We start from the raw sequence: 18,751 nt of genomic DNA on the forward strand, positions 1-18,751 counted from the left end.
CTTTAACACAGTCCTATCTTCATGAGGCAGCATTTGTTGCCTCTTTGATTAAATCCATTAGCTACTCAGCCACAGATGCCCTTCAAAGAGCAACATGCCTCTAAAAGCTGCACATCCAGCAGCTAAATGATTCTGAGTCAAACCAGGGAGAGCTAACCCATGCAGCAACCAGTGAGGAATCTGAGCAAAACACACAACATCAGAGTTGGAACAAGCCTTTGAGATTGTGAAAAGTACAAATCCCTCATTTTGCAGATGGGGAAACTGAACCCAGAATTAGGAAGAGACAGCTCAAATCCAGGAAATGATGGAGTCAGGGTCAGAAATAACTTCTTGCTCAGAAATTGGTGGGTTTTTATTTTCTATTCAATTAGGGGGATCTCAACAACACAAGACAGAATTCCATTATGATGCGGAATGGGAGCCGGAAGAAACACTCAGCACTACTCCTCACGCCCATATAGGGACATGCAAGTTAGCGCTTCCATGTACCTTATCTAATTTCATTTCATCATCATATCATGAAGTTATTTTTGGTTTTGCTGCAGCAACAAAAAAATGCCTAAATCAGTATGGCTAGAAACAATAAAGATGCATCTAGTTTCTTTTTTTTTTTTTTTTTTTTTTTTTTTCTGTTTTTTGAGACAGAGTCTTGCTCTGTTGCCAGGCTGGAGTTCAGTGGCACGATCTTGGCTCACAGCAACCTCTGCCTCCTGGATTCAAGTGATTCCCCTGCCTCAGCCTCCAGAGTAGCTGGGACTACAGGTGTGCACCACCATGCCCAGCTGATTTTTTGTATTTTTAGTAGAGACAGGGTTTCACCATGTTGGCCAGGATGGTATCAATCTCCTGACCTTGTGATCCACCCACTTTGGCCTCACAAAGTGCTGGGATTGTAGGCATAAGCCACCATGTCCAAGATGCATTTCTTGTTCACATACATGTTCAGTATGGGTTGGCTGTGCCTCTGTTCTACGGTATTTTTAATCTAAAACTAAGGATGACAAAGCAGCTCTATCTGGACCATAGCTGGTCATTATGGGTTGAATTGTGTCCCCGAAAAAATGATGAAGTACTGTCCCCAAGTACCTGTGAATGTGATCTTATTTGGAAATAGAATATTTACAGTTTATCAAGTGAAAATGATGTCATTAGAATGGATCCCTAACCAAATTTGACCATTGCCCTTATAAAAAGGAGAAATTCAGACCTAGAGACAGATATGGGCACAAGGAGAACATCTTGTGAAGATGAAAGCAGAGATTGGGATGATGCTCTGCAAGCCAGGGAATGCCAAAGATTGTCAGCAAACCAGCAAAAGTTACAGGAGAATCATGGAACAGATTCTCTCCCATAGCCTTAAGAAAAAAGGAAAAACAAATGCAAACACCTTCATTTTGGATTTGTAGCCCATGGAAGTATGAAACAATAAATTTCTGATGTTTAAGCCACCCAGTGTGTGGTGCTTGGTTAGGCAGCCCCAACAAACTGATACACTGGCTTTGTTGCAGAGAGATGCATGAGAGAAAGAGATGTTGCAGCAGATGCAACACAGAGATACAAAGCAGATGCTACCTTCCAAAGCTTCTGCTCACACCCCACTGGCCAAAACACATCACACACCCAAGCCTGATGGCAATGGTGATGAAAAGGATTTTCTTCAAACAAGAACCACCCCATCCCCGACCCAAGGGAAGAGCAGAGACTATTTTGCACAGTAATACAGTCTACCACAGCAGCACTATCATCACTATAGGCAGATAGGTATTGAGGGCAGTTGAACTCAGGCCCCAAAACAACAGCTTAGTGGTCCAAGTTGAGTAATTGGGGGAGCCAGTATATGATCCCTGCTTTTCTGCCCCAAATTTTAGGCTATTTCTACTGCATCCCCAATTAATTCTAAAGGTAACCAGCTTGCCCATCCCTGTTCTGGAAGGGCTAATGCAACTCCTCTTCACAATATCAGCCACTTGGTTAAGAACAAAAACATTAGCTTCCAAAAATAAATAAAATAATTAAACTTGTATTGTAATCAAAGCTCAGTCTTTATGCTCTTTCTTAGCATAAAGCTTCTTGTTAGAGTACTGCCTGAGTTTTTTTCTTAGGTAAACACATGTGTGAAATCAGGGCATTAGTTTGATTGTTGTGGTACTATATACTTTGTATAGATTTGCCTGGGAAATGAACCTTTGAAGGTATTCATTGTGAGCCTCTTAACCACCTCAGCCCAGGCTTCTGCTCACAATGTTTTGAGAGCCAGTAGCTAATTAGGCCAGTTAGGTCAGGTCAAGCCTGCTATAGTGCATCTGGCTGGGCCTGCATCACAAACTGGGCCAGCTCTACATCTGGAAGTGGAGAACTGGAAGGCACCTTGTCCTTAGGGTAGCCAAATGTCCCAGTTTGCCCAGGACTGAGGGATTTCCCAGAACATTAGACTTCCAGTGCTAAACCTGGAATTACCCCCAGGAAACCAGGATAGTTGGTCACCCCAGGCCTTAGTCCTCTTCAGTGACTCCAAGTCTAGAATTTTCAGATAGAAACCCAAGACCAGAGAGGGAGAACTTGGAGTCAGAAATAGAAGAGAACATCCATATCACATAACCTTAATGTTAGGGGGACCAATCATTCTGGTTTTCTCAAGACTGAGGGGGCTCCACAAAGTGAGACTTTCAGTTTTAGAGCTGGAACAGTCCTGGGAAAACTGGGAGGAGTTGGTCACCTTATCTAATAACATCTTATTTTACAAAGAGAGAAACTGAGACCCAGAGAAAAATGAGTTGTTCCAGGTCTCATTGGAAACAAATGGCAAACTGGGAGCAGAAGGAGGTTTCTTAACACCCACTCCAGTGCTATTTCTTCAGTATAATACAGATTTCTATCTATCAGTAAGTGCCTATTTATTTACATTATTCAAGCAGCTTTCACACTTACTTTGAACTATTTGAAAAGACTAAAAAATGGACTTCAGAATGAGAGACAAAGATGGTCCTTTCTCTAAGAGCAGCTTGCTGAGGCCAAGGAGTGCAGCCTGGCTATAGACCCCAGGGGCCCTCTTCTCTAGGATTTTCAACCCAGGAGATCTCTTCTACACAGAGCTTTTGTGATATCTGTCACACACACACACACACACAAAGATAAGTGCCTCTCTTCTCTCTTAATTGATATCACTTGTGCTCTTCTGCCTCACAACTTTCCCAAGCAAACAGCATGCAAACAGCTCTAATTCTAAATAGTGGATTCAGCACCAGTGGACATGTCCTTCTTATTCTACCAAAATGCCACACAGTTGCAACATCTGGGTCTCAAATCCAAGCCTCCAGTCCCAATCTCAGCGTTAGCAAGGGCTTAATTTGAATCATACCTCTCCCACATACTGGCCACTTTGATGAAATCACCTAATCTCTGTGGTCTTCAGTTTTATTATTACAATATTGTTCTCAGGATTTTTAAAAATCATTGCACAATGTCTGATGCATTACTGGGCCTAGTAGTTATGTAATAAATGACAGATTTGTTTATCAATGATGTATTGTGATAATTAGTTAACAGATTACAGAGTCATGCACATCTGGGTTTGAATTTCACATCTATTACTTATTAACATTATGACCAGGAGTAATACACTAACAAATTTCTGGCACTCAGATTGTCTTTGCTGTAAAGATCATGAATCATAGTCCTCTGTCTGCAAGGTCATTGTATTTGTTTTTCTACAAAATGTGTATTCAATACTGTAGCTATTGTCAAAAATTGTCTTTGACCAGCCCTCCTCCACAAGAAATTCCCATGGAAAAGGTGCACACAGAAAACACTAACTGCCAAATAAATAAACACCATCACTTTTAAGTTCCGACCACCCAAACTCCCAAGGCAGGGCCATGGAGAGCTCCTTTTGATTTTGCAAGCCTTTTCTTTTCTTTCTCTGGAGAACTGGAGCAGAGCATTCTTCTGAGATCTGCCATCTACCTTTTTATTTAAATATAAATTTATTTAAATATTTACCTTGTTTTTTCTCTCATTCACTGTATTCATGGCTATGTGTCAGCTCAGATGGGTTGAGCTGCATTTAAAATAAAAAAACCTTATAGAACACTAATTGTAAAAGAGAGAAATTTATAAAATAAGTTAAGATGTAGGTGTTCCATGGCTGGTAAGGCTTCCTGACATTCCCAGAGAGACTGAATCCTTTCCTCTTTCTAGGCTGCCATCTTTAGCACATGGCTTTCATGTTCAAGGATGTCTCATGGTAAGACGATCGCTACTGGAGGTCCAGCTATTATATTTAGACTTGAAACAAGAAGGATAAGAGACTAAGGCCAAAATCCCCACTTCACTATCACCAGATACATAACATTACCATTCCATAGCTACAAAAAAGCCAGGAAACGTAGCTTTTGTTTTCTAGGTCTCAGCTTTTGACTTACAAAACGGAACATTTGGCTGTGTAATTTCGATGTCCTCTTCCAGTTCATAATATATAAACTTAAAAGACTGCATTTCCTGACTTTCTTTTCAACTGAGAGATATCTATATGTGAGTAACAACAGAAGAGTGTTGTCTGAAGACTTTTGGAGAGCTCTTTAAAGGGGTTTGATTCAGATGGAAGACCTCATAGCTGGGTATATTGCTGCTCTGTATATCAGGGTTATATTGTTAAGAAAAAACAGAGTAGATTTGGGATAAGCAACTCATGGTTTCTGTCATATAATATAACATTGTTGATTCATAAGCCAGTTACTTTCCATAGGTAAACCTGCAACCATTCCCTACCTTTGTTGCCTCTAAAATACCACAGTAGCTTCCTGCTATTACCATAGTTGATCACTGCACTCTGATTTTCTGGTATGAAACCTCCATAGGATTGGTTAAATTTTGATTGATTGAATTCTCTTTGTAGTCTGACTCTGTCTAATCAGTTGGTGAAATCTCATTCCTTAGATTACTCTTACACAGATAGAGAGCTGTATGATTTTATAGTTCACATAATAAATCAATGTTTTTATTTTTTATTTTTTTAAGTATCATACAATGTCTCTACTTTGATGTATTCCACAGATGGAAAGTGCCTAAACTTAATTTCTCTTTGCCTCAAACTTTCACATTCCCAATAGAAGTATAATCCCCCAGCACAGTCTGAAGTTGGTCTTGTCTGGCTGCTTTATTAAATTGTCTACTCTAGTGAATATTATCCTACTTAAAACATCCTAATTTCACCACTGTGTATCTGATGTTTTTTTCTAAAAATAATTCATTTTAAAGTATAATGATTTAAATAACTTATAAAATAGACTCTACTAACAGCTACATATATTTTCAGAAACAGTAGAAGAATATTGCCACACCTGCAAATAACATTGCCTAATAGCCATGAGATGATTTTTGTGAGATTGGCTATATAGTTATTATACTCCTGTTATCCTACTAATTTTACACGTTAAAAATCATAAGACCTACAGAGCCAAGAAACTTCTCCAAAGACAGTGATTCACCCTACCCGCTTTTTGTAGAACATCTGAAAATTTGGAGCTTATTCAGTTTGGGTCTTTTTCTGTATTTGTTGTTGTTATAATGTGAATCAAGCACTTATGACAATCCCTGTTTATGAAAAATGACTCATAGTTTTCAGCAAAAGTGCCAAGCTCAACTGTGTATAGCGGAGTATTGGGAAGAGAAAGTTAAATTTATCCTCTAAGTGAGGAAACGCAGAAAGGGAAAAAAATTAAAACTGTTCTCCAACATCCTTCATCAATGTCTTGGGTGGTCTGTGCTTAGTCATAAAGGCACACACAAAAAAGAACAATAAATGCAAAAGACTTTCAAAGATGAAATATGCAATATGCTCTAGAAATGAATTAAAGATATTTAAGTTATTTACAAAGGAAATGAAATGACCGCTTTGTAACAAGATACAGGACATAAAATGCAGCAGTGAGCCATTCAATGGACTTACAACATGGATCGTGTGCTGAATTTTACCCAGCTGATTTACAATGACCCTGGAAACATGTTTTATTAGATCAATCAACAGCAAAGGTAATTCTTTTATGGAGAGTTCTTCAAAGATTATAAATAAAGATTTATTAAGAATGAGTATAGCTTTTATTTATTGAGCATCTGCTGTGTACCCTTTCCGTCCGTGCTGTGTGATGGAGACAGAACCATGGAAAGACAGGTGAGTGATACAGTTTCTGGGATCCCAGAAGTCTCCTCTCTCTCCCCCTACCCATTCTCACAATGTCTCTTTTGATAATCCCCTATGAATTCAAGTCTACACTTAGAGGAGCAATAATTTAATTCAAGGCTGTATCCCACAGTGAAGCACGGATCCTCTATGAACAAATCCAGTCTTGAATCTCTATCAGTCTTTCACCCCTTTGTGTGAATTGAATTATTGAATAGACAGGAGAGAGGAGAGAACCTGGGGCATAGTGCTATTTATTGCAGATGCTGTAGTTAGGCTCCCTCGAGGCCAAATCTGCCTCTGCAGATTTGCATCTCTTAGCAGTTGTCATCAGTGTTCAGGAGGAATCGTTCTTCTCTGGATAGCCAACATAGTATATCTGCAGGGGTCCCAAGAGGTGATACCTGCTCCGAAAGCTCCTCCAGAACTTGCCCACCTCATGTACCACGTGTCACTTCAAGCTCCCGGGTATGACAGTCTAGAGGCTGCATCTCTTAAAATGCAGAACTATTAAGGTCCAGTTTTTGATAAATCACCTTTCAATTTTCAAAGACTATTCTTGTCTATTATATTTGAGCCACACAACAACCCTACAAGGGATGCATTATTGATTTCATTTTATATAGAGAAAATGGAGGCCAAGAGAGTGTCTCCATGTGGCTCCAAGTCACACAGTTAGTTTTGTTTGGATTTTTCTAACCTCCACTATCATGTCTATAAAAAGATCCACCTGGAACATCACACAACAGGGTCTGTCAGGGGACAGGGGGAGGGTGGGCAAGGGGAGGGAGAGCATTAGGACAAATGCCTAATGTATGCAGGGCTTAAAACCTAAATGATGAGTTGACAGGTGAAGCAAACCACCATGACACATGTATACCTACGTAACAAACCTGCACGTTCTGCACGTGTATTCCAGAACTTAAAATAAAATTAAAATTAAATAAATCCACCTTACATTTTTTTAATACATTTAAGTTCACAAAGCTTTTTCACACATAATCTCACCAACTCCATCTGATTGAGTACTATTGTTTTCTGCTACTTCTCTCTAAAGAATTCCGAAGGCTGAACTTGTTTCTTAGACTGATCGTGTTCCCCACAAAGAAGCATAGAGAGAAGGAAAATGCATAAGGCAGGAGTCTATTTTTGTAAAACACACATACATAGTCATATTCCCAGAGGCAAAGGAAGTGGCTGGGGAGTCAGGACCCTGCGATGGAATCCCAGGTTTATTACTTGTCATTACCGTGGGCAAGTCAGACTCTCTGAACTCCTTTTCTAAAACTGTAACATAGAGATCAGATGAAGTGATGTATGTGAAGATGTTTTACGAATGGTTACACACACATGAGGGGTTATAATCATCAAAACCAAGGTCCCCACCTTGGAGGGATTTGAAGATTTCGACTTTATTCATCTTCACAGACCCAGCTTAAAATAAGTCAAGTAAATTATTTGAATGATCAAATGCACAAATAATGTGTATATCAAAAAATGAGAGGGGCCTGAGCTGTGACTAAGAGAAGTGTTTGGACAGGCAGGAGGAGAAATCCATTAACTAATTTCTCCCACTGATAATGGGCTTCACGATTTGGGGAGCATCTCCTTACACATTTTCTCATTTCACCTCCATCCATTTTGAGGGTGACAGAGCCTGTGTTCAGTGAGGTTACTAAGTAACTTGTCCACCGCTAGTGAATGGAGGGGCTGGCATTTGAGCCTGAGTTAGTGGGATTTCAATCTCTTGGCTTATTCTCTGCAGCTCATGGAGCGCATTGAATGAGGAATTATAGACCCTTGGTCCTAAGTAGCTACTGGAATTATTTCTCCCCTATGCCATACTTATTACAGGATTTGGAGTTAAGATTAAACTTTCTCTTCCTGATTTTATTCCTTCAGCTTGCCTAAATCCCCCAGCTCCACTGTTGCAAATGGCCTCACCTACTATACTTCCCTATGAGGTCATCCATGGATGATCATGTTCACTCTCATTTATCCACTGAAGACGTGTGGGTCACTCTTTGCCTCACCACCTCCATTTCTACCTTCATTCATGATTTCAAAATCCAGGTAAGTGATAAAGCCAACAAACTGGTCTCTCAATTTCTCACTCCTAAAACCACTTCTAGTCCATGTATCACTCACTTCTATTGTCACTCCCTCAGACATCTGCATTGTTGATAACATATTTCTTCAAAAATTTCTCTTTTAGGTGACTCAATCACCATCCACATATCTTTCACCCATATTTCTTTTAGTCACATGATTCCAAACGTTCTATGATCCCTGCAAAAGGTCAAAGCCCTATCACCTCTTCACTATCCTGAGTGATCTTACTTCTGGTTTTGATTTCTGATCCATCATTATATTTGATTTCTTGCATAAACCCTGAACTCCCTTACACCTCTCCCTCTATCCTTGCAACATGCCAACCCTGGTTAAACCCAGCTCTCACTCTACTTTATACCCACATTTAAGGAGCTAAATAAACCTAGATTTAAAAAACAAAAATATTTTTATGCCTATGGATCTCAATTTTAATTTATGATCACAAACTTCAAGTGTGCTTTCAATGCTTCTCCCAAATGCAAAGACCTTTCTGTTCACTCTCTCATTCTCTAAGGTCACTATTTCAGACTTTATCTTACTTCCTTAAATCTTAAAACATTCTAGTACTTATTCCCTCTCAGCTGCTGACATTCACTAATTATTCACTAATAAACAGAGCCACCAAAAGAAGTGCCTACTTTCTCCAACCACCCAAACTATAAATTTACCCAATATTTGTACCTAATGATGATTTCACAGTTTCAACAACTAATAAGCATGGGTGTTGATCTAACTGAATAGGTGGCCACTTTAAACATACTAGGACTATTATGAAAGTGCATAGCCCTGAAATATCAGCCCAGTCTATATCCATAGACACTCCTTTCACTTCTTTGACAGTGAACAACTGTCTGTACTCCTGTACTAGTCAGGGTTATTTAGAGGTACAGGACCAATAGAAGGAAAGGAAGGAAGGAAGAAAAGAAGGAAGGAAGGAAGGAAAGAAGGAAGGAAGGAAGGAAGGAAGGAAGGAAGCAAGAAAGAAACAAAGAAAGAAAGAAAGAGAAAGAAAGAAAGAAAGAAAAGGAAATAAAGAAAAGGAAGGAAGGAAATAAAGAAGGAAGAAAGAAAGAAAAAAGAAAGAAAGAAAAAGGCAGGCAGGTGGTGCGCGGTGGCTCACGCCTGTAATCTCAGCACTTTGGGAGGCTGAGGTGGGTGGATCTCATGAGGTCAGGAGTTTAAGACCAGCCTGACCAACATGGTGAAACCCCGCCTCTACTAAAAATACAAAAATTAGCTGGGTGTGTTGTCACACATCTATCATCCAAACTACTCAGGAGGCTGAGGCAGGAGAATCGCTTGAACCCAGGAGGCAGAGGTTGCAGTGAGCCAAGATCTCACCACTGTACTCCAGCCTGGGGGATAGAGCAAGATTCTGTCTCAAAAAAACAAAAACTAGACAGAGAGATAAAGAGATAGAGAGATAGAGAGAGAGATAGATAGATAGATAGATAGATAGATAGATAGATGAAAGGGGTTTATTAAGAAGTATTGACTCACATAATTACAAGTTGAAGTCCCACAACAGGCCATCTGCAAGCTAAGCATCAAGGAAATCAGTCCAGTCCCAAAACCTCAAAAATGGGGAAGCCAACAGTGCAGCCTTCAGTCTGTAGCTGAAGGCCTGAGAGCCCCTGGCAAATAACCAGTGTAAGTCCAAGACTCCAAAAGCTGAAAAACTTGGAGTCCAATGTTAGAGAGCAGGAAGCATCCAGCATGGGAAAAAGATGGAGGCTAGAAGATTTGGCAAGTCTAGTCTTTCCACGTTCTTCTGCCTGTTTTATTCTAGCCACCCTGGCAGCCGATTAGATGGTGTCCACTCAGACTGAGGGTGGATCTGCCTCTCCCAGTCCACTGGCTCAAATGTTAATCTCCTTTGGCAACACCCTCACAAACACACCAAGGAATAATACTTTGCATCCTTCAAGCCAGTTGACACTCAATATTAATCATCGCAACTCCTAACTTGGGCCAATCCTTTTAGGCACTACATCACATCCATTCCTATTGACTCAAGATATTACTCTGTAATTCTCATTTTTTTCTTCTATATCATATTTTCTCCTCTCTGTTGGTTTAGCATCATCTAGATATAAGCATACTGTAAGGTCTTTTACCATCCAAAAAACATCTTTGATTTTGTCTACTTCCTGATCGTTCTGCTCCCCTATGCAGCCATTGTATGTTATGGCTACCTTCGGAGTTATTTTTCTCCATTTTTCCTTGAAACCATCTCTATCAGACTTTCAAATCCATCACTCCACTGAGACAGCTGTTGTCAATATCTTCCTTATTACTAAATTTAATAGTCAATTCTCAGTTTCCATCTCAAAATCTTAGCAGCTTTTGACACAATTGATCACTTCCACCTTTTGAAACATTTCTTTATTGACTTTTTGAACAAAATATTTTTCTAGTGTCCTTTCTACTTAGTTGACCCACATGTTGCTGAATCCCCTTATTTGATTTTCTAAATGTTGGGGTGTTCTGGGCCCTATTCCCCCTACTCTTCTATTTCCAATCTGCTGACACTCCTTAGGTGACCTCATCTAGAATCATGGCTTTAAATATCATTTTTTTCAATATGATGGCAACTTCAAATTTTATATCTTCAATCAGGTTTCTCCTCCGAACATGAGATTCTTACGTCAAACTGCTACCTCCATTTGCTTATCTAATTGCCATCCTAAAACCATTCTGTTCAGCAAAATGAAATCATTTAATAGCCCTGCAAATCTGTCATTGACCAAATGTTTCCCAGTTAAGGTAAATGATATCTCCATTCATGTGTTGCTCAGCCCAACTGTCCTTTATTCTCTCACTCTCTACATCTTAAGCCATCAACAAACCCCAGGGGAGTTCCATCAACAAACTCCAGGGAAACTACCTTTGAAATACAGCCCAATTCTATGACTTCTTGCTCTTCTATAACTATATAATAACCATATTTCTAGGCCAAGTCACTATCATCATTCTTCTGGAATGATGACACTATTATCTTTTGCCTGAAATCCTGCAATAGAATCATAATTGGTCCCCCTGTTCCAGCCTTCTTCCCAACAGTCTATTATCAACCTAGCAAGCAGGTTATTTTATATTATTGTTAAAGCATAAATCCTATAGCATTTCTTTTGTGCTCAGAACCCTCAAACATTTTCCATTACACTTGGTATAAAATCCAAAGTCCTTCTTGCTTCTGTGTCTTGGTCACTGTCTATCTAGCTCAGCCCTAGGAACTAGGCCAGATCCTACCTTCAAGAAGCAGGTAATGTGCTATTTATTTTGGTCTTAAAGTACTTTGGAAGCCATCTCAGCTTCAAGCCATGGTCAATGTTAATCATTTGTTTTCTCTGTATCTATTATATAACAGAGACAATCTTGCTTTCCCAGACTGGGGTGAAAATATGATTACAACTCTAATATATTTCCTGTTAGCTTCTGAAGCACTTCCTTGAGAAAAATCCATTATCTTCCACTTGGGATATTTATATTCTTCTCACTTTCTTTTCTTACCCTACCCTACCCATTAACTGCCCAAGAACTCTGAAGTTTACTCATCCTAAACAGTGAAGAGAGTAAAACAGCAATTTCTTCCCCATCACTGGACCCCATACTCGTTTACAAACTTGTTTTGCCTCTTCCCCAAGGACCAGGTTTCCCTACCAGCAGATGAGGGAAAATAGTTTATTAAGCTTCTTAAAAATAAACAAAAGCTGGGCGCAGTGGCTCATACCTGTAATCCCAGCACATTGGGAGGCCAAGGCAAAAGGATCATCTAAGGTCAAGAGTTTGAGACCAGCCTGGCCAACATGGTGAAACCCTGTCCCTACTGAAACTACAAAAATTAGCTGGGCATGGTGGTACACACCTAAACCCCAGCTATTCAGGAGGCTGAGGCAGGAGAATTGCTTGAACCCTGAGAAATGGAGGTTGCAGTGATCTGAGAGCATGCTACTGCACTCCAACCTAGGTGACAGAGTGACATTTTGCCTCAAAATAAATAAACAAACAAACAAACAAACAAAAATCACAAGTTTTTCTTACTCCTTCTGCCAAAGTAAGGTTTGATTCTTTATCATAATGAAGACTATCACTTTGTGGAGCCAAAAAAATCAATTTCTCCAAATAAGACTTTATTGTTGCACATATCACGGATATTCTATGATTGTCTACAAGACTGTCTCTTCTGTTAGACTGTAAGATCCTAGAGGGAAGGACTGCTTCTTATCACAGAACCACATACAGAGTAAGGTTTAGAATGCATATAGTAAGTATTGAAATCAACATAACTGAGTAGTCATTTTATACAAATAGATTGATAAGTAGCTCTATCCAAATAAGTACCAAAAAGTGCTGACGCACATAGCTCTGATTTATCATAAAAAGTGTAACTGGTTTATTGACCACAGAGTTCTATGTTCTTTTGGCTGGTCTCTTGCTGCCCCTATAAAATGCATTCAATAGAGTTAATCTTCCCCTGATACAAAAATGAAATTGGGCAGATTCCATGCCTTTTTCTGGCATACTCACAAATGACAGAGTTTCTCACTTCAAATCACAAACCCAGCTTTATTCAAAAGTTAGAATGGGCCAAATTTAAGATATTGGATTAAGGTTGGATTTTTCTTCCTCTTCTTCCAGGCTAAGATCTGTAGCTACTGTTGCCTCCCTCTAAGGAAGGTGAGGTGTTGACACCAGCTCTTTCTCCACTCATCTCCATCACTACTTGCTAACTACTCTTTCCACCTTGACAGTTAAATCTGACAGAAGAAGAGGCAGGTGATAGGAAAATTCTTACCTGACAGGTGACTTCCTTACCTTCTGGTCTATTTGATAAAGACAAGTCTTCTCTTGAGGTCATTTTGATGGCAAATCTCATGGTAGAGATCTTTCTCCAAACAATTCTTTGGCCTTGGATAATGGATACATCTCTTGACACTTGCAATTCTATTCTCAACTCCTGACTCTGGCATTCACCTCTTACAGGAAACACTCTGGCTGCCTAGGGTGGCTTATTTGACAGGAACCAAAATGGCAAACACTGGCTTTCTTTCTCATGTCATCATAGTTGATCCATAGAAAAATATTCACACATCTATTGCTCTGACACTCTGGAGAACAATTCAGTTACCAGTCAGCCTCCATCATCCTACTGCCAAGGGCCACTTTAGCTCTCTCAGGCATCTGTCCTCTGGTCTTGTTGAGTCCAAAGCCTGCACTGCTTGCCACAGAACAGTCAATAAGTCGAAAGACACACACACACACACACACACACACACACACACACACACACACACACAGAGAGAGAGACAGAGAGAGACAGAGAGAGCGAGCGAGCACTTGATGTGAAGATCTCTTCCATTCCCTTTTTTTCCCTTCCCTACCTTTATGGTGTGGAAAGGTAGAGTCTCACAGCATAGCAACTTCTTTTTCTCAAGAAAATGCCACATATTTTTAATCTTTTATCCCATAAGTTCAGTTTTTTTCCTAGTTACTTTTTTGTTCTTGGCATGCCAAGTAATGCATGACTAGATATCAGACATTGTCAAACACGGAGTACTGTTGCTTGTTGGGCGCTGGATTCAGTGGCAGTTATATTATTGGGATCAGCTTGATCCTTTCAAAGCTTATTTGTGTGTCTCTTAGGGTGCATCTAGAGTAGCCTCTAGTCTAAACCTAAGTAACTGAGGCTGTACTAAATACTAAGATTATGCCTTTCTGAGCACTTTACCCACTTATGTGTGTTTTATCAGGTCTCTTTATTTAGCTGGTGGACATGCAAACAATTCCTAGTCCTCCATGAGCTCCTAGAATTGTTCAACTTCATGGTGTTTTATCCCACACATGTGCATCTCAGTATTCAGACAGAGATTCTAGGGGATCCTCTATAGGCCTTTACAGCTCCCTTCTCTCCAGTCCTTGCCTCCAAAATGCTAACTGCCTAGGATTTCAAACTAAATCTTCTCAATTCAGGGGAAATCTGGGCCCTGTTTGGGCTTTTCTTTCCCCTTCCAGGGCCTGGAAACTTCCTCCAGACAGAGAGGTAGGGTGACTGCAAAGCTCACAGGACTTATTTCCATTCTCTTAGAGATCATATGCACAGTCTTGCACAGCCCGGTTGTCCAATATCTTAAAGCAAATGTTCCATATATTTTGGCTGGTCTTGTAGTTGTTTGCAATGGCAAAGCAATTCCCAGGGTGTTTATTCCTTCATGGGCAGGAGTGGGAACCATTCAAACTCCTATCTGTATGTCTGAATTAACCAATTAGCTCTTGGAATCTGAATCCAAGAGCTAGTTCTCAACCATTTATTTGGTCAACTCTGCCTATGGTGGTTTGGCTTTGGAACTTTTTTATTTTATTTTATTTTATTTACTGTTTCCAGGGAAATTTTAATTTGAACCTTCTCTTACAAGAGCTCTAAAGCCAGTAATATATAAAAAGGACCTCTTCAAGGAGAACATCAAACCACTGCTCAAGGAAATAAGAGAGGACACAAACAGATGGCAAAACATTCCATGCTAATGGTTAAGAAGAATGAATATTGTGAAAATAGCCATATTGCCCAAAGTACTTTATAGATTCAATGCTATCCCCATCAAGCTACCATTGACCTTCTTTATAGAAATGGAAAAAACCATCTTAAACTTCATATGGGACCAAAAAAGAGCCTGCATAGCCAAGACAGTCCTAAGCAAAAAGAACAAAGCTGAAGATATCAGGCTACCTGACTTCAAACTATACTATAAGGCTACAGTAATCAAGACAGCATGGTACTGGTACCAAAACAGAGATATAAACCAATGGAACAGAACAGAGGCCTCAGAAGTAATGCCACACACTTACACCATCTGATCTTTGACAAACCTGACAAAAACAAGAAATGGGGAAAGGATTCCCTGTTTAATAAATGGTGTTGGGAAAACTGGCTAAACGTGCAGAAAGCTGAAACTGGACCCATTCCTTACACCTTATACAAAAATTAACTTCAGATGGATTAAAGATTTAAACATAAGACCTAACACCATAAAAACCCTGAAAGAAAACCTAGGCAATACCATTCAGAACACAGGCATAGGCAAGGACTTCATGACTAAAACAACAAAAGCAATGGCAACAAAATCCAAAATAGATGAATGGGATCTAATTAAATTTAAGAGCTTCTGCACAGCAAAAGAAACAATCATTAGAGTGAACCGGCAATCAACAGAATGGGAAAAAGGTTTTGCAATCTACTCATCTGACAAAGGGCTAATATCCAGAATCTACAAAGAACTAAAACAAGTTTACAAGAAAACAACAAAAAACTCCATCAAAAAGTGCATAAAAGATATGAATGGGCACCTTTCAAAAGAAGACATTTATGCAGCCAAAACATATGAAAAAAATGCTCATCATCACTGGTCATTAGAGAAATGCAAATCAAAACCACATTGAGATACCATCTCATGCCAGTTAGAATGGTGATCATTAAAAAATCTGGAGACAACAGATGCTGGAGAGGATGTGGAGAAATAGGAATGCTTTTACACTGTTGGTGGGAGTGTAAATTAGTGCATCCATTGTGGGGACAGTGTGGCGATTCCTCAAGGATCTAGAAATAGAAATAGCATTTAACTCAACAATCCCATTACTAGGTATACATTCAAAGGATTATAAATCCTTCTATTATAAAGACACATGCACATGTATGTTCACTGTGGCACTGTTTACAATAGCAAAGACTTGGAACCAACCCAAATGCCCATCAGTGATAGACTGGATAAAGAAAATGTGGCACATATACACCATGGAATACAATGCACCCATAAAAAAGGATGAGTTCATGTCCTCTGCAGGGACATGAATGAAGCTGGAAACCATCATTCTCAGCAAACTGACACAAGAACAGAAAACCAAACACCACATGTTCTCACTCATAAGCAGGTGTTGAACAATGAGAACACATGGACACAGAAAGGGAAACATCACACACTGGAGTCTCTTGGGGGTTGCAGGGCTAGAAGAGCAATAGCAAGGGGTGGGGAGGTTGGGGAGGGATAACATTAGGACAAATACCTAATGTAGGTGATGGGGGGGATGGAGGCAGCAAGTCACCATGGCATGTGCATGCCTATGTAACAATCCTGCAAGATCTGTACATGTACCCCAGCACTTAAAGTACAATAATTTTTAAAATGACTTAATTCACCTAATAGACCTGGAATTAAATTTTGTCTGTACTATATGCTTGTTTGGTGATCTTAGGCACATCACAGCTCTGTATCCAGATTCCTCATAAGGAAATATGGATAACAATTCCTGCCCCACTCATCTCTTAGATACACATCAAATGAAGGAAAAAGTAGCAGAGTACTTTGGAATTGGAAGGAAATATAACCATCTCTATATCCCACCAGGTATTAGTAACTACTCAGTGAGTAACATTTATTATTTGATGTGCACCATATGACTACTTTAGACATTGGTAATATTGTCCTTACTTCTGTTTCATTAGTCCTGATACAGCAGTTGTAGATTAGAAAGGTGAAGTAACTTGCTCTATTTTGCAGAGCTAAGGAGTAGGCTGGGATGTGAATCCTGTATCAGGCTGCCTGGTTTTAAAACTTATCTTCCTTGGACATAAAATGCTTCCTTTCTTTTTCCTTCAGAAGATGTTGTTTTTAGTCTTTTATGGATCAACTGGCATGCCTGCCATGAGATGTGGACTATACATCTATAAGAATGCCTACAAATACACAGTAGTTTCTTCTGCATTTCACCTTTAACATGGCTTTCATCCGAATTTTATCTTCATCTCCCAGAAAGCCTAGTTTATACATTAGAGCTGTGCCAAACCACAATTCTTATTAAGTTGCCTAGTAGGGAATCTTGAAACATTTTTAGTAGAAATCAGATCACTACTTATCTTAAGATGCAAGACCTCTGCAAATCTTTTCTTTCTATAAAAACTATCCACCATCTAGTCAACTGATGTCCCATGTTTGCAAATTCTTTCTATGCTAGAGTAGTAAGGTTAGTGAGAAAAGTTGAAAATCAGGTAAAATGAGAGTAAATTTAAAACAAGACCCAAGGTTGACTTTTAATTTTGTTGTCAAATATTAAAATGGAAGAGCCATTATCAGGAAGAGAGATCAATTGTTCTGTAGGAATGCAAGAGTAGAAAATAACTTTTGGTAGAATTGAGGGGAGATACATTTCCACTCCAGGAAAAGAAGAACTTAGAATGTTACAGTTGAGCAAAACCAGAATGAGATACTCAAGAAGGCCTTGGGCTCTTTATGGGGCATTGGATGATCACTTCATTGGATACAAGGAAGAGACCCTCACCTGGGATCATGGAAACCCCAAGCAGCCCATGAATGGGATTTCAGAGGCTTGTGAATTTCTTAAAATTCTGTGGATGAATGCAAATGTCAGTTTGTTAGTGTTAAAGCTTTCCTCAGATTATCAAAAATCTCTAAGACTAAAACCAGATGAAAAGTTTATTAAACACAGAGATATCTCATTATATTTGAATTCTCAGAGGAGATTTCTATTTTGAAAGGGAAGTTAGATTGTTTGATTTCTGAAGCCCCTCATACCTCTAATATACTCTTTTCTAATTAAATACAAGAGGAACTAAGCAAATAAGTCTTTGGAAAATATAAGCTATAGCTCAGGATCTATGGTACATACGATAATAAAATACAAAAATTAAACTATGCCCTGGCTACTTCCTAGGTCCATTTACAATACATTAACATATTTTTTCCCAAATAGAAGAATGAAATTAAAGACTGCTTCTTGCCATTGTGTAAAACATTCACCCTATCACTAAAGAATCCAATTTTAGAAAGCCAAAGGAACAATACACTAGAATCGAAGGAACCCACGAAAAAAGAGTCCAAATTAATATTTCCCTTGTGAAATAGAAGATAATTAGATATGCAAATCAAAGTATGTAAGAAATGTAAGCATCAAACTAAGAAATATCTGAGAATGAAAAAACAGACTTCAACTGAGAATCCGAAGCCCAAAGCACACAAACTTCTTTCACTATTAGAGCACAGTGGAGCTCTCCTCAAAATGGATCTTTAAATATTTTCTCACTCTGTCATCAAACATCTATCTCAACCTGAGGCAGTTTTCTCCTCTGATTTTAATGTGACTGCAAGGGCACCCGCTGGTCCTACCTGCAGAATAAAGACCTTTTAGTCCATTCACAAAATTTACATGACAAAAAAGAAAGTAGATTTTCAGAGCTTTCAGCTTGTGCAATAGAAGGTTTAAAAATGTGCCCTGTACATTTCAACTTCTCACTTCAAAAAAAGTCCATTTATATTTTTTAAAAAATACAAAAACCTTCACTTCTATTCACCAAGGAGGAGGATGACTCACTTTCCTAATCTCTTAAGATTTTTTAAAAACATTTTTTGAGCCTCCGTCATAACAAGAATTTTCTGCCTTGATTTTGTC

The sequence above is a fragment of the Aotus nancymaae genome, unplaced genomic scaffold (assembly GCF_030222135.1).
Source record: "Aotus nancymaae isolate 86718 unplaced genomic scaffold, 86718_ANA_hifiasm-v0.15.2.pri h1tg000057l, whole genome shotgun sequence".
Classification (NCBI taxonomy): domain Eukaryota; kingdom Metazoa; phylum Chordata; class Mammalia; order Primates; family Aotidae; genus Aotus; species Aotus nancymaae.